This window comes from Lichenostomus cassidix, chromosome 3 (assembly GCF_008360975.1).
Source record: "Lichenostomus cassidix isolate B80296 chromosome 3, HeHo_3.0, whole genome shotgun sequence".
Classification (NCBI taxonomy): domain Eukaryota; kingdom Metazoa; phylum Chordata; class Aves; order Passeriformes; family Meliphagidae; genus Lichenostomus; species Lichenostomus cassidix.
This window is the reverse complement of record NC_139483.1, coordinates 88,137,824-88,150,848: the sequence shown is the minus strand read 5'-3', so window position 1 is coordinate 88,150,848 and position 13,025 is coordinate 88,137,824. Positions and strand designations below refer to the sequence as shown.

General features: G+C 39.6%; 1 protein-coding gene across 1 annotated transcript in view; it reads right to left on the bottom strand.

Annotated features, from left to right (window-relative positions):
- COL21A1 (collagen type XXI alpha 1 chain) overlaps nucleotides 1-404 on the bottom strand; it is an 85,947-nt gene extending 85,543 nt beyond the window's left edge. Inside the window, exon 1 of the mRNA XM_085056621.1 lies at nucleotides 287-404. The gene's annotated coding sequence lies outside the window, so the exon portion shown is untranslated. The remainder of the gene's footprint in view (nucleotides 1-286) is intronic.
- Nucleotides 405-13,025: the final 12,621 nt, after the last annotated feature.

The window sequence follows — 13,025 nt, the reverse complement described above, 5'->3', positions numbered from 1 at the left end:
CAGTCACGTTGCAAAAAAACCCAAAAAACATCAACCCCGCATCAGTGACACAGCGCACCGTCAGCTCCCCGCTCAGAAGGAGGCACAAGTTTCCTTATGTCAGCCCCGCGTCTCTCCGCTGCCCGCGCTCCCCACGCTGCTCCGCGGCGCTGCCCGCTGCGAGCGCTGCCCGAGGCCGCCCGAGGGCTGCACCTGCCCGTGCCTGGCCCGTGTCCGTCTCCCCGCCCGGCTGAGCCCCGCAGGATGCACCCCGGCAGCCTGCCCGGAGCCCCGGGGCCCCGCTGACCTGCAGGCAGCCGCTCGCCGTCCCTCCGCGGCCGCGGTACCCCGTGCCGCCGGCTGCGCTCGCCGCTGTCGGGCTCTGCCCCGCGCCCGCCCGCAGCGGCAGCCCAGGCCCGCGGAGCCGCCCCGCCGGCAGCACCGCCCCCGCCGGCCCCGCGCCCTGGCACGGCCCTGCCTGGCCCGGGGCCAGCGCGGGTCACGGCCGGGACCCTTCGTGCTGCTTCGCCGCACGCCCCTGCCCCCCAGAGCCGCCCCCGCACGGCACCGGGGAAGGGCCGGGCGGGCTTTCCCCGGTCTGCCAGAGTATCCCGACCCCCGGCTGCATCGGGGATCAGCGAGCTCTCGGTTACCAGAGGGGCAGGACAGGGGTTTGAAGTAGTTTAGTGATACACTCCTGCCCATCATTCAGCATTTCTTTTCCAGGTGAAGGAACAGAATGACTTCTAAGTCCTGGCCTCAATGATTGCTGTGTCCAGGAGACAGACTAGTGGGAACACTGTCTTTAGGATTTGGATGACCTGACAATGAGCACATGACATTCATATGTGAAGAGGTGTTACTAAAAGCAGGAGCTGGTGTCCCTCACCACCTTCACAAAAACTTCAAGAATCCCTCCACTTGAGAGAGGTATGCAAGCTTGCCTGGCACAGGCAAAGCAGTATTTAAGACCTGTGGAGCCATTCCCTAATTATTTATTTACAGGTTCTGCCTAGGTGATGTTCCTCATGTCTGCCTCTCCACATCCATGAAAACTCTGGAGGAACATCAGAGCTGTGTCACATGGGTCCTGCCCTTCTGTGACAGAATGCACATGGAGAAAAACCTTCATTAAATAACACACAAGTGTTAGTTTTCATCAGACTGAATGCCTGGCTAACACGGGGCCAAGGCTGACCCTAGTTCTCTGTGAATAACAAACAACTACATTAGAAAGCAGTATGGCTTATGGATGGCAGTCACAAGCAGAGGCTCCTTGCTCTTGTACTCAAGGCTCTCACCGCCTCTGCCACTGCCATTTTCAGGATCTGGGGCCAGCTTGTCATCTTGATGCTTTTCCAAGACACCATGGGCTATTTGTACACTGGGCACAGCAGTACTCGTGACCAGTTCATCTCTTCCCACAGATGTTTCCTGCTTGCCTTGTACCCACGTCTGTGTATGAGGTTGTGTTTGTAAAGTTCTTCAGCCAGGAGACAACTCTGGGCTCAAATGTAGCCCCAGTAACAAGTAGCCTCTTTTGAGGATCACTGAACGGCAGCAGATTTTTCTGAATGACCAAGGCAGGAAGTGCCTGTGTTGCCCACTCACACACAAAGTTTAAGCAAACACCTCCACACTTGACAGAAAGGGCTTTCACCCTTCAGTTAAGTGCGAATAAGACATAAATTTTAAAAATTACCCCTGCTGTTGTCTGCCTACCTGAACACAATAAAGGATCAAAAGATGCTTTTCATTCTAAATTGTATCCCAGAAAGGCGATATCTAGGGACCTCTGAAAGAAAAATCTTTGATAGTTTCCCATTCTCCCTCTGACCACATTTTTGGGAAACTGAGCAGCTCAGCCATGAACCATTGTATCTCACTTTATGATGATGCAGTTTGATTGCTGTCAGTGAATTGGTTCATATGTATGTATGCATATACGTCTGAAGACAAGCACATATGTGCACTCTCTGTATATTTCTTTCCAATTTAAAAGAGTCTCTAGATGAGAGATGTTTAAGAAATTCTGCAAATGAACTGTCATAGAGTAGACAATACTTATTTTAGCTAAAAAAGCTTGTGAAAACAATTAATAACTATACCATGGAGAGAGTACCTAATAGCAAATGTCAACTCTATGAGGGTTTAAATCTAACAGAATCAATATTTTGCAAAGTGTAGCACCTCTGGGCCACTGTTCATATGACACTAATATTTCTGCTTATAGCATGAAAAATTTCCTGCTATTCATGGCCAATGTGTTATGGCTCCTTAAACATAAAGTATTTACAAGCTTTGATGATACTCTGATTAAGAAATCTATCTCCTATTAATGAATTTAGAATCTTTATAATGCTATATGTATAATCTTTGCCTTTAACAGAATCTACAATTAAGTCTGGGAAACTGCAGTAATAAAGCAGTGATTAAATCCACCAGTGATCTCCCAGGTTTCACACAGGTTTCACAAAAAATTATTTTGTTTAACTTACACCAAGAAATGGGATGGAAGTGTAAGTCTTTTAGCCCTTAGACTGGTCATGGTAGAACACATGATGCACAAAGCAGATGTGAACACAGCCTCCAGTAGATCATTTTGTTGCCGTCATGTTCATTCACCCATTAAAATTTTCCTAGTATTAAATTATTACAATGGTGATTTTTCAGCTGATGACTCATCAATAGCATTTGATATTATGTCCTTAATGATGAGTCTGAAGAGGGGAAAAAAATGTTCTCAAATAAAGCATAAAACAGTATGGTGCCCAGTGAGGGCATGCAAAAATGAAATTAAATGAAAAAGCAATCTAAAGTCTAAGCACAAATTGCATCCAAATTAGTCATTTTGAGGTCTGCTACATTCCTATCTAGCTTCAGGCAATCAAAAACTGTGTCATCCTCCTCCCACACTGTGAAAGTTCTCAATGTCTTTCTTATTCTCAGGATTCTGTGGTTTTAAATTAAGTTTCTGGTTATTCTACAAACAAGTTGCATTAGCCAAGGTTATGTAGACAGAAAATTGTTTCCTTGCAGAAACTCTCAGGAGGTGCACTGATACTACCTAAATATATTGAAGATTCAAGTTTTACTGACTGGGATTAAGAAAAGTACCTTTCAAAACCTATACACCTATTCCTCTATGTCTATTTTCCTCCTCCTGAAATAGGTGTTACATTCTGTAGCCCTCGTTCTTCTTTGCTCAGGAAGAATTTTAATTTTCCCATTTTCTTTTCCTCAGTGAAGTTTTAAGGGACAGAATAGACAGGAACATAGCTGTGCTGTGTCAATGAAAAATTTTGGAAATATAAAATGTACATTAATAAACAGTTCATTATTATATAGGCTGTAATGAATCGCACACTAGTAGCTTTACTCAGAAAATTACATGGTGTGCATATTGGTATGGATGTAGTGTTTGCAGGGCATCATCCTGAGGATGTTTGTCATGGAGGTAGCATGACTCAGCACTGGAGAAACCATATGAAGGCTAATTCTCCAAAGCCCCAATTAAATAGCCACGAATTCCACTTTCTTCCTCACAGCTGCAATACAGGGCCCTCTCTCATGTCCTTCAGTGCAAGACAAATGGAACAGATGAAATGGAGAGACATAAAAGACTGGTCATGAACCAGCATCTTTTAAATTCATATACTCTTCTGCATAATGGTTAAAATAATACATATATTTAGCTAATTTCCAATCAATAGTGTTCAGGTCATGTAATTTGATTGAGTTACATCAACTTCTATATTTGTACTAGTGATCACATACAAAGTAGTGACATTTCTATGTTGCGGTGGCCATGGCACATCTGAGTGCCCCAACCCCATGGGAGAGAGGTGGGGATGGTTCCTGGGCATGGTACGCTCCCAGGACCCCCAGCTCTCCAGGCCATTTGGAATGCACCAAGCTTGACAGGGTTTGACAGCTACTCCTCTCCCCCTCCCCCAGTTACAAATATGGTTTTAGTTCTAGAATGTTCTCCTTTGTTCTTGTTAAAGCAAATATTTGGTTGGCGTTCTTTTTATGGTGTTGTTATTTCTTTGGTTATTCGTGTTGTCGCTCAAAAATCCCCCTTTCCACATTAGCTCCCCAAATCTCCTCCTTCCCTTTCCCCTCCTCCTATAAATACCGTTGTATGAAAGTGCTCAAGGCCATTTTGTCGCTGCCTCCAGACCCCTCCAACTCCCCTCACCTTGGCTCAATAAACCCTCCTTGGAGCACCGACAAATTGGACTGTATCTCCTGCTTTCTTCGTCGACCCACTGACAGCACCTGCGCTCCCTCGGAGCCCCGCCCTCTCCCGCAGTCTCTCCCTTCTACAAACTCCTGGGTGGTGGGGCACCCACAGACAAAACCCCCACATTTCTAGGTATTGTAGACAGTTAGGCTGATATTCCTTATCTGTTACTCTGAGATTAACAGATCTCAGTTGATGAGAGAGAGGATGGAACTAATAATGCCAAGTTTCCAGGTTCAATCCCAGGATGGGCTATTTGCTTAAGAGTGGGACTTGATGATCCTTGTGGATTCCTTCCAACTCAGAATATTCTGCGCTTCAAGATTAAGAATATTTTTCACTAGCTTCAAATATAATTTTTAGCTTACAGGTTTGTCTAGCCTGAAGCTTCAGTGAAATTCTATGCCTATTATTACTTTTATCCATCCCAACAATCAGCCAGTAAATAGTAGGAAGTCAGCCAGCAACCAGTAAACTCAGAGTTAAATATAAATGCTGAACCAGCTCAATTTACACCTGCATATGATAGATAATTCTCATGGGATCAACCCCACTCTTGTAAATAACAATGCTTCTTTACACTTCAACACGTCCCATACATAAAGTGTACTTATGTTTCTGATAATCATATGTTTTCCTGTGAATGGCAAAATATAGCGAGATTAGGCTATGTTTAGGACACCAAGGTGACACCTCACACCTTAATGAAGTTGCATTCTAAACAATGTCAAGGTTTACAAAGGTGTTGAGAATGAGTGGTTTAAGGTCGCTTAAAGAATCATCAGCAAAGGAATCAAGCAGAACCAGATTTAATATAAAAGCAACAGCACAAGAAGTGGGAGGGATGCACCACCACAGTAGGAAATGGTAATAAATACAGGTTTTGTAGTAATCACACCATGTAGAATTTATGCTTTAGGAAACTAGTAGACATTTACTTAATTATGCTGTCAGCAACCACATCTGTTCTTAAACCATCTCTGCAAGAGCAGGTTGTATTTTAAGGGACAGAAATTCAAGAACCTTATGGAAAGTCAATGTTTCTCTATTTTCCATCACTTCAATAAATATACTCTGGTTTACTGTAGTTGCATAGTCAAGATTCTGAAATGAATTCTGCATTATTATGGTGAGCAGGGACTGGAGCTGGTGAAAGAGAAACTAGAGCTAATGCATGAGAGTAAACAACTGGAAAATAGTAGTCGGAGCCCAGGATTTGCAAAACAGAAGTTTCCACAATCCCTGTCGTTTAAGCCATTGCTTAAAAATAGCATGATTGAAAAGTTGTATTTCCACAGTTTAAGTGGCAGCTCTTCCTAGTTTAATGTTGCTAATGTAGGCACTCCAGGCAAGGGATACAAATGCTTAATTTGGCTGTCCACTTTAGGAACCCTGTCTCCATATACAAGCACTGAGCAGAGACTTCTCCGTAAACATTTAAACGAGGTCTTTATACATCATTAATAATACAAATCTGGAATGAGGTTACTTAATGTTAATAGCTCTCATGGTTTAAATAGGTCTTTAAAAATGGGTAGTGCATTTGATTTTCAGTAACTAGTCATTAACACAGAAGACAGGAGTATTTCAAATGCACAGAAACTTCTGAACTTGGAAAATAATAATTTCTTGGACTTGTAAGATTTTAAAGAATTGCTATTCATTAAAAAAAAAAAAAACAGGCTCCCCTTTTTTCACTGTGTAATGCTATATAAGTTCAGTAGTCACTTCTACATCTTTGGACATTTTTTTTGACCTTAAACTGATAGAAGGCAGGTTAGATATTAGATTATGGTATGGATTAGATATTAGGCATAAATACTTCAGTGTGAGGATAGTGAGACACAGGAACAGATTTCCCAGAGAAGTTGTGGATGCCCCACCTGGAATGGTTCCAGGCCCAGTTGGATGGAGATTTGAGCAACCCAGTCTCATGGAAGTCATCCCTGCTCATAACAGGAGGGTTGGAACTAATCCATATTGATCAGCTCAGAACTGAATTTAGAAGTGCTGTAGGCAAAAATTGTTTTAAATATATTTGCACTGGCTAACACTCAATACTTTTTCTGTGATGAGATCATTATCTTACAACTGCTTGATAACACACAGCTCCAAAAATCTGATTTTGACCTTGTAGGTTACGTAATAATCTTTCTGGGAAGCACCTCTGTGGAGAAGTACTTCATTTTAGCAGTGAGTTCATTGTTATTGTGCTGGATGCAATGGGAACAAGACAAAAATCCAGTCCTGCCTCAAAATGCTGCCCTGCCAGCAGTTCCCAACAGTTATGGCTGTTTCAAAAAAGAAACAGGAAGTCAAGTAAGCCTAGGATTTCTGATCTAGCACATTCACGAAGAACTGAAACAATAAAGAGCCTTTCGATAGTAATGTATATTAGAATTGTGTTTAAATATTAGTTCCTTTTTATTCTTCATTAATAGGTGATTCTCAATATGGAAAGGCTGTACCTTTAATAATTGCCTAACTTGCCATTGTTACTGCAAGCAGAAGACAGGATGCACAGAAAGGCAGCTGGCTGATTGGGCAATTCCAAGAGATGGAATTGCCCAATTCCAAGAGATTCCTGACAGGGCAATGCTCAAGAGGTGAATTCTGAAGCCTGAGTGAAAAGCCATTTTGTAAATGGTTCATGATGGAGAAAGAGAACACACTGCAAAAGCAATGATCAAGAGTAGCAAGTAACAAGCAGAAACTGCACAGAAATTTCATGGAAGCAATTTTTTTTCCAGAGGCAAAACATGAGTGATTGTGCATGTAATCAGGAAATACTGAAGGACTTCAAAGTGCAGAAGTTTCACAAAAATGTCAGTGGCCAGCTAAGTGAGAAAATACGTTTCTTAGCAGGCTCCAAGCCATGTGGTAGAGGTGCAGTAGACTTCAGAGGCATCAGATGGTAGAACAGCCCAGGCTAATGATTGCCACCTTACAGGAAAAGAAATGCTGGGGTTACTGGAGGGCTGACAGCAGTTTTCAGAAGTAACTGGTCAACATCAGAGCATCTTGATTTCCCATAGCACTTCTCTCCAAATGTCCATGGCTCAGAAGTGGCAGAGCTGTTGGACTGGTTACTGACTCTCACAAAAGAAGAAGTGCTCAGGTGGTTGGGTCGAAGAAATTATGCCTAATACTAACAATCGTCTGCCACTGCACACAAGAAGAGAAATACAGCATACTTTTTGTGCCTTATTTCACAGTAAATGGATTTGTTCCATTATAGTATTAACATTTCTAACTAAGGTGTTTTGGTAATGGATTTGATCCAAGTAATTGGAATCCTCAGGACTCCAATAGAGTAAGAGGGTTTCAGGATAATACTTGAGTGTTCAATGTCAGTAGGAAGAAGTGTGACCTCCTGGAGCAATGGCCTTGAGTGCAGGGTGACAGGAGGACATTCTGTCATTAACCTCATTTTGAGCAAGGCCTCATAATAGAGTTAGAAAGATAATAAATCAATATGCAAATAAATACATCTGTAAGACTATGAACCAGTCTTTGAAACTAGGACTGCTCTTTTACAGAACTTAGAGTCAAGCTAGATGGAGAATTGAGCTCCAAGGGAAAAGAATGACTGGAAGTAAGTGAAGCTAAAGAAAAGGCATCATGGGGACAATGTACAACAGAGTTGATAGTTCAGAGCTTCTTAAAAAGACCAAAGTCAACAGCAATACAAAAATTAAAAAAATCTAGAAACCAACTCAACAGAAATATCCATAGAAAACAGTGAAAGGAAATTAATAGAGCAATTATTTTGTAACTTGTGTCCTTCAAGTATAATGAAGAGGTGGGCACATATGGTAAGTAGCAGCAGTAAAATATAACTTATGGAATATTGCTGGAACAAAGCAGCCCCTCTCCCACTGGATTTCCTAGCATGTCACATCGTAATAAAAAGAAATTCTATTTCATGTTAGAGGATGGCTTGAAGCAGTGATCCCCACCATCTTCCACACTTACAACTGTATCAAACATCTAACAGAGATGTGAAGGTACAATAAGACTTCTGCTTGCAGAAGTCTTCATTCACAAAAAGATCAAGATCATCCACCTTATTATACAAGAAATACTTTGGAGAAAAAGATAAGGAACAGAATATATTCACAATTTTAACTCAACAAATATATGGTTATCCTTCAAATTGAATTATCATACAGAGATGGAAGAGGAAATAAAAACATCTTGTATGATAACCTGTGGATTGCTTCAGTGGTGGAGAATTCCATTTAGACTCTTCAGTGCACCAGGGACATTTCAGATGTTTGTGAAGAGTATAACCCAAGTTCCAAGGATCAAAAAACATCCTCACATCCTTAAATGACTTCATCTGTTCCCATAAAACATGGGTGGAACATCTGGTAGAAGTGGAAAGTACTCCAAATCTTTTTAAGAGCCAGGGTTTAAATTTGTGAGAAATAATGCTCATTTACAAAGGATCGCAGAATTTTCCTGGGACAAAAAGTCAGTGATGGTGGGCTGGAGCCTTGTGTCAAAAAACATGGAGAGTAAAATAATGGAAAGTTCCTATATATGGGAGGAGGGCACAGTGACTTCTAGAGCAGCTTCATACAACTTTTTTACAAAACAGAAAATACAAGCTACTGTTTAGACTGGGCAATAGTGAAAAGATTAGTCCCAAGGCAGGGAATGACTTCTAAATTATGCCATGTCTCGCTCATTCCAGCTACTTGCCATAGTCCTCTGATAAGTCAAAGTTTTCTAGTAAGTTTCTTATTTGAAAAAAAATCAAGCTCAACGGACAAAGAACAAAAACTGTTGAAACCCAAAAAATTAGAGAACTACAAAAGTTCATTGATTTGATTATTATGGAGATCATCCATTTTTGTCATAAATTTACTTACCAAATACAAAACAAACAGATATATGGAGCACAGAATATGGAGTGACTGCTAGGATGTTTGTGAATTCAACAGATGCCTAAATATGCATCCAAATAACACAACAATGATGGAAAGTGAAAAGTGATTAGTTATTTAGATTCAGCTGCAGAGCTAGTGAGAGTAACTTCATTCCTAACTTGGGATGACTTCTAAGAATGACACCTTGTAAAGTGGATTTTCAGCAACACTAGAGAAGGCTTTCAGCTGACCAAATCAGATGTGCTGCCTGAGCAGCTGTACTCTGTCTCCTCTAAAGTCCAGAAAGCAAGTGCAAACACTGAAACAATTTTAAGCTATACCCCATCAGTCGGAGTCCAATCACAGGCTAAGCCTATAATCAAATTCTGAATATGACTGTGCAGATGACTGTGGTTGCATGTGTTCGATGACATGTCAGACACACACGAGAGAGATTCCTAAACAAATCGGGGGGAAAAAATCAGTTTGAAAAATAGATTTCTTCTAATTATTTAAACAATTAGTGAAAATCAATTAAAAAGTCAGATATTACTGTTAATTCCTTAAAAAATGAGAGCTTAAGGTAAGTTGAGGACATGGAAGTCAATGAATCATGAGCAGGGGAAAAACTATCATGAAGTCACAGTCCCCGTCCTAAATCATTTCTTGCAGGTGTTTCTCTAATTTACTCTTAAAGGCATCCAGCAATAAAGAATTCCCATTTTATTCAGGCAATATCTTATCAACTTTATTTATCAATATTTTTAAAATACTTCCTTCTTATCCATATTCTTTGTATTTTTTTTATTCCCAGTATTATCTTATTCACTTTTCACTTCAAAGAAGATCATCTTTAATATTTTTTCAGTTTCCCAATTTTAAATTAAACAGTTCCATTTGCTATGTTCCTTTGCAAATATCAAGCAAATAATCCTTTTTTGCATTTCAAGAGCAACATTTTTCTCATGTTAATTAGGAACTCATAACATTTAAGTTTTTATCATGACCTATACACCACTATGACCACTGTCATTAAAGATACAGAAACCAAACTGAGTTAAGGCAAAGACACCAAAAATATTGCACCTGTGCTATGGCCTAGTCAATACTGGAAATTATTATTGATGTAGAGATAGAATTTGCATGAATGAAAATCAGTGATGGAATTGCAATAGGTTTCCTTAGTGCTAGGATTTCAAAAAGGGGGATTTTTTCCCCTATCGATAATGTTTAAACAAAAGTTCATCTTCCACTTTCTTTCCTCCCTCTCCATCATTTGTTTTTTTTGAGGAGATCCCTTCTCTTCTGTGGGTATTATTTTCCTAGGTTTGCCTTTGTTCAATTATTTTTTAAAAACCTGTAAGTTGTGAGCAAATGAGAAAACAATGTTAAGCAGTATTACATTGCTACTTAAGTAAACTGCCTGGTTCATGTTCTAGCCTTCCAAATAAAAGCTTTATAATTACTAAAGTATAATAGGAGTTTGTGAAAAGTACTCCCATCATGTTCTTCAATCTATCAAATTAAAATATTATATATTTACTTTCTACTGAAAATTCATATACATGTATAAATTTATAGCAAAGAAAATACAATTCATTATTTTGAGTGCAATAGGTAAGAATGCTGGGATTATTCAAGGTTTGCCTTGTCTTACAGTAGAAGATTTTATAACAGAAACACAGACTTTTTATTTGTATTCTATTATTCAAATATTACATATATAAGCACACAGTTTTCCTTGGTCTCCTCTTGCTAACTCCAAGAAACAGGCCCTGGAAGTTAATTTTATACCGACTACTTCTATTCTTAACAATCTGTCAACCATTCACTTAACATAATTTAATAAAGACAGCTGTCAAATTACATGAAACAGGGAAATAACAATGTCACACAAAAAAAAAATAGATCATGGAGATTTTTGTGAGAGGATGCCATAAATTTAAGTTAATCAGAAATGCTCAAGGCAAACCTAAGACTCAGTGGGTATTTTTAACACAGGTATCTGTAAAAACTCCAGGATATCAGACTCCTGGCATCTCCAGAAATAACAATTTTTCCCTTTCAGTCTGCCTAACACATACAAATTCCCACTAAGTAAATGGATTATTCCCCCTTCTCTTTCAAGAGCTAAAATAGTAACGTGGAGCCAGAAAAACAAAACATGAGGGGAAGATAGGAATAAAAAATCAGAAAAGAGGACATGACATGGAATTGCATTTGAGGAGCTGTAGACTCCTGAAATGTCATGATGCCTCTGTGATGCAAGGCTTGCCTCGCTCCCTGACGGCTTACTGAAATGGCTCAATGATTTTCTGACTCCTTTTCAACTCTGCTGGATCCTCAGTAGTTCAGAAAACAGGCATGAATTTTCGTTCCAGTTCTGTAGTTTCAAGTGCTACTGCTCAAAGTATAATCAAGTCCATCCTGTTATTACACAAGGTTCAGCAATAAACTGGTGCAATAAAATTGTGTTTCTAACATAAAATCTGATCCCAGTGTCTTTGGGAACTTGATTTCTGGAAACTTAGGAAGTGAAGCAAGACTAATACTTTCCTCCAAGATAAAGAGATAATACTCTTGTCATCATCACTGTTTATTGCCCTTTGACATACGAGAAAATGATGGTAAATCACATGTTGTGTGACACTGAGGTGGTTTTCCTTGGTTGTACATGTACCATATTAAACTGGCATCAAATAATTAAAAGGATGGTAGTTGAGAAATCAATACGCAGTTGAAAAAACTTAGAAAGAGATGTATTAAGATGCACCTTACAGAAGAACAAAAGCAAAAATTGGCTTCTTTTTGAAAGGGTACAATTTTACATTGCAACACACTGGATTCTACCTTTATTCAAGAAAAGGAAAGGGATGTTATGCATATGAGCTGACAATTTAAAAAAAAAAAACAAGCCCAAACACCAAATTGCTGTTATGAATGAGCCAAATGGATGTGAGTGCCATTGCAACCTCTCAGCTGCACCAAAGGGAGGGAGGGCAGACAAGGTGGGACTGCAGGGTGAGTCATGCCAGGGTTCATTTACAGAAAGGTCAGTGGGGAATGGAACAGAGACCAACTAACATTACTCAACTGCTCTGTGAGTTAACATTTCCCACACCCTGGCTTTTTTCTCCAATTCCAGTACGTCCTTCCACTAAGCATCTTTTATTCGGAAAATCTGGACTGTTTCCTTGGAAAATGTATATGCTCAAGTTACTAGAAGCAGTGTTTTAAGCCACTGCATGTCCAAAGCTCATGTCAGCATCATACAATGTCCCTAAGACTATAATTTCTCCTAGGTTGATAGCAGTAGCCCACAAGTACTCCGTTCAATTTTTGTATAAATTAATGACAATTTAATTTAGCTAAACTTTGCCTTAAGTTTCTGCTGTTTCTTTAAATAGTAGGGGGGGGGAAGAAAAATAGTACAAAGGATAATAAAGATTATCCTGTGTGTTTCAGGAACAAAAAAATATTTCCATCACAGTAGCTGAGTGTAGAGTGTTTTAGATTTAGTTTTCCATACTACAGAAACCAAGGGTACAAAATAAACATATTTAGCCAAGTCATTTAAGTACAGTAGGGCATTCCAAGTAACCTCAGCTATATGTTTAGAAAAAACCAACAAACCAACCATACCACAATACCAGAACTCTCTTCTTGTATGTTTAATATATTCAGGGTCTTTTTCTCTGTTTTTAAGACTGTGAAATTGGTATGCTCCTTTTTCTTCGAGCAAATTTTATGCTGAGCATTTTACACAACATCAAAATTAAATATTGACAAGATGTGATCAGGGTTAGCTTTCTGTGATGTTTTAATAACATTCGAATTTTCATTCAGATTTTGAAACTTGGCATTTTCTAAGTAATATCCAGGAAATATTTATATAATTTTTTTTTTAGCAGTTCTGAGGTCTCACC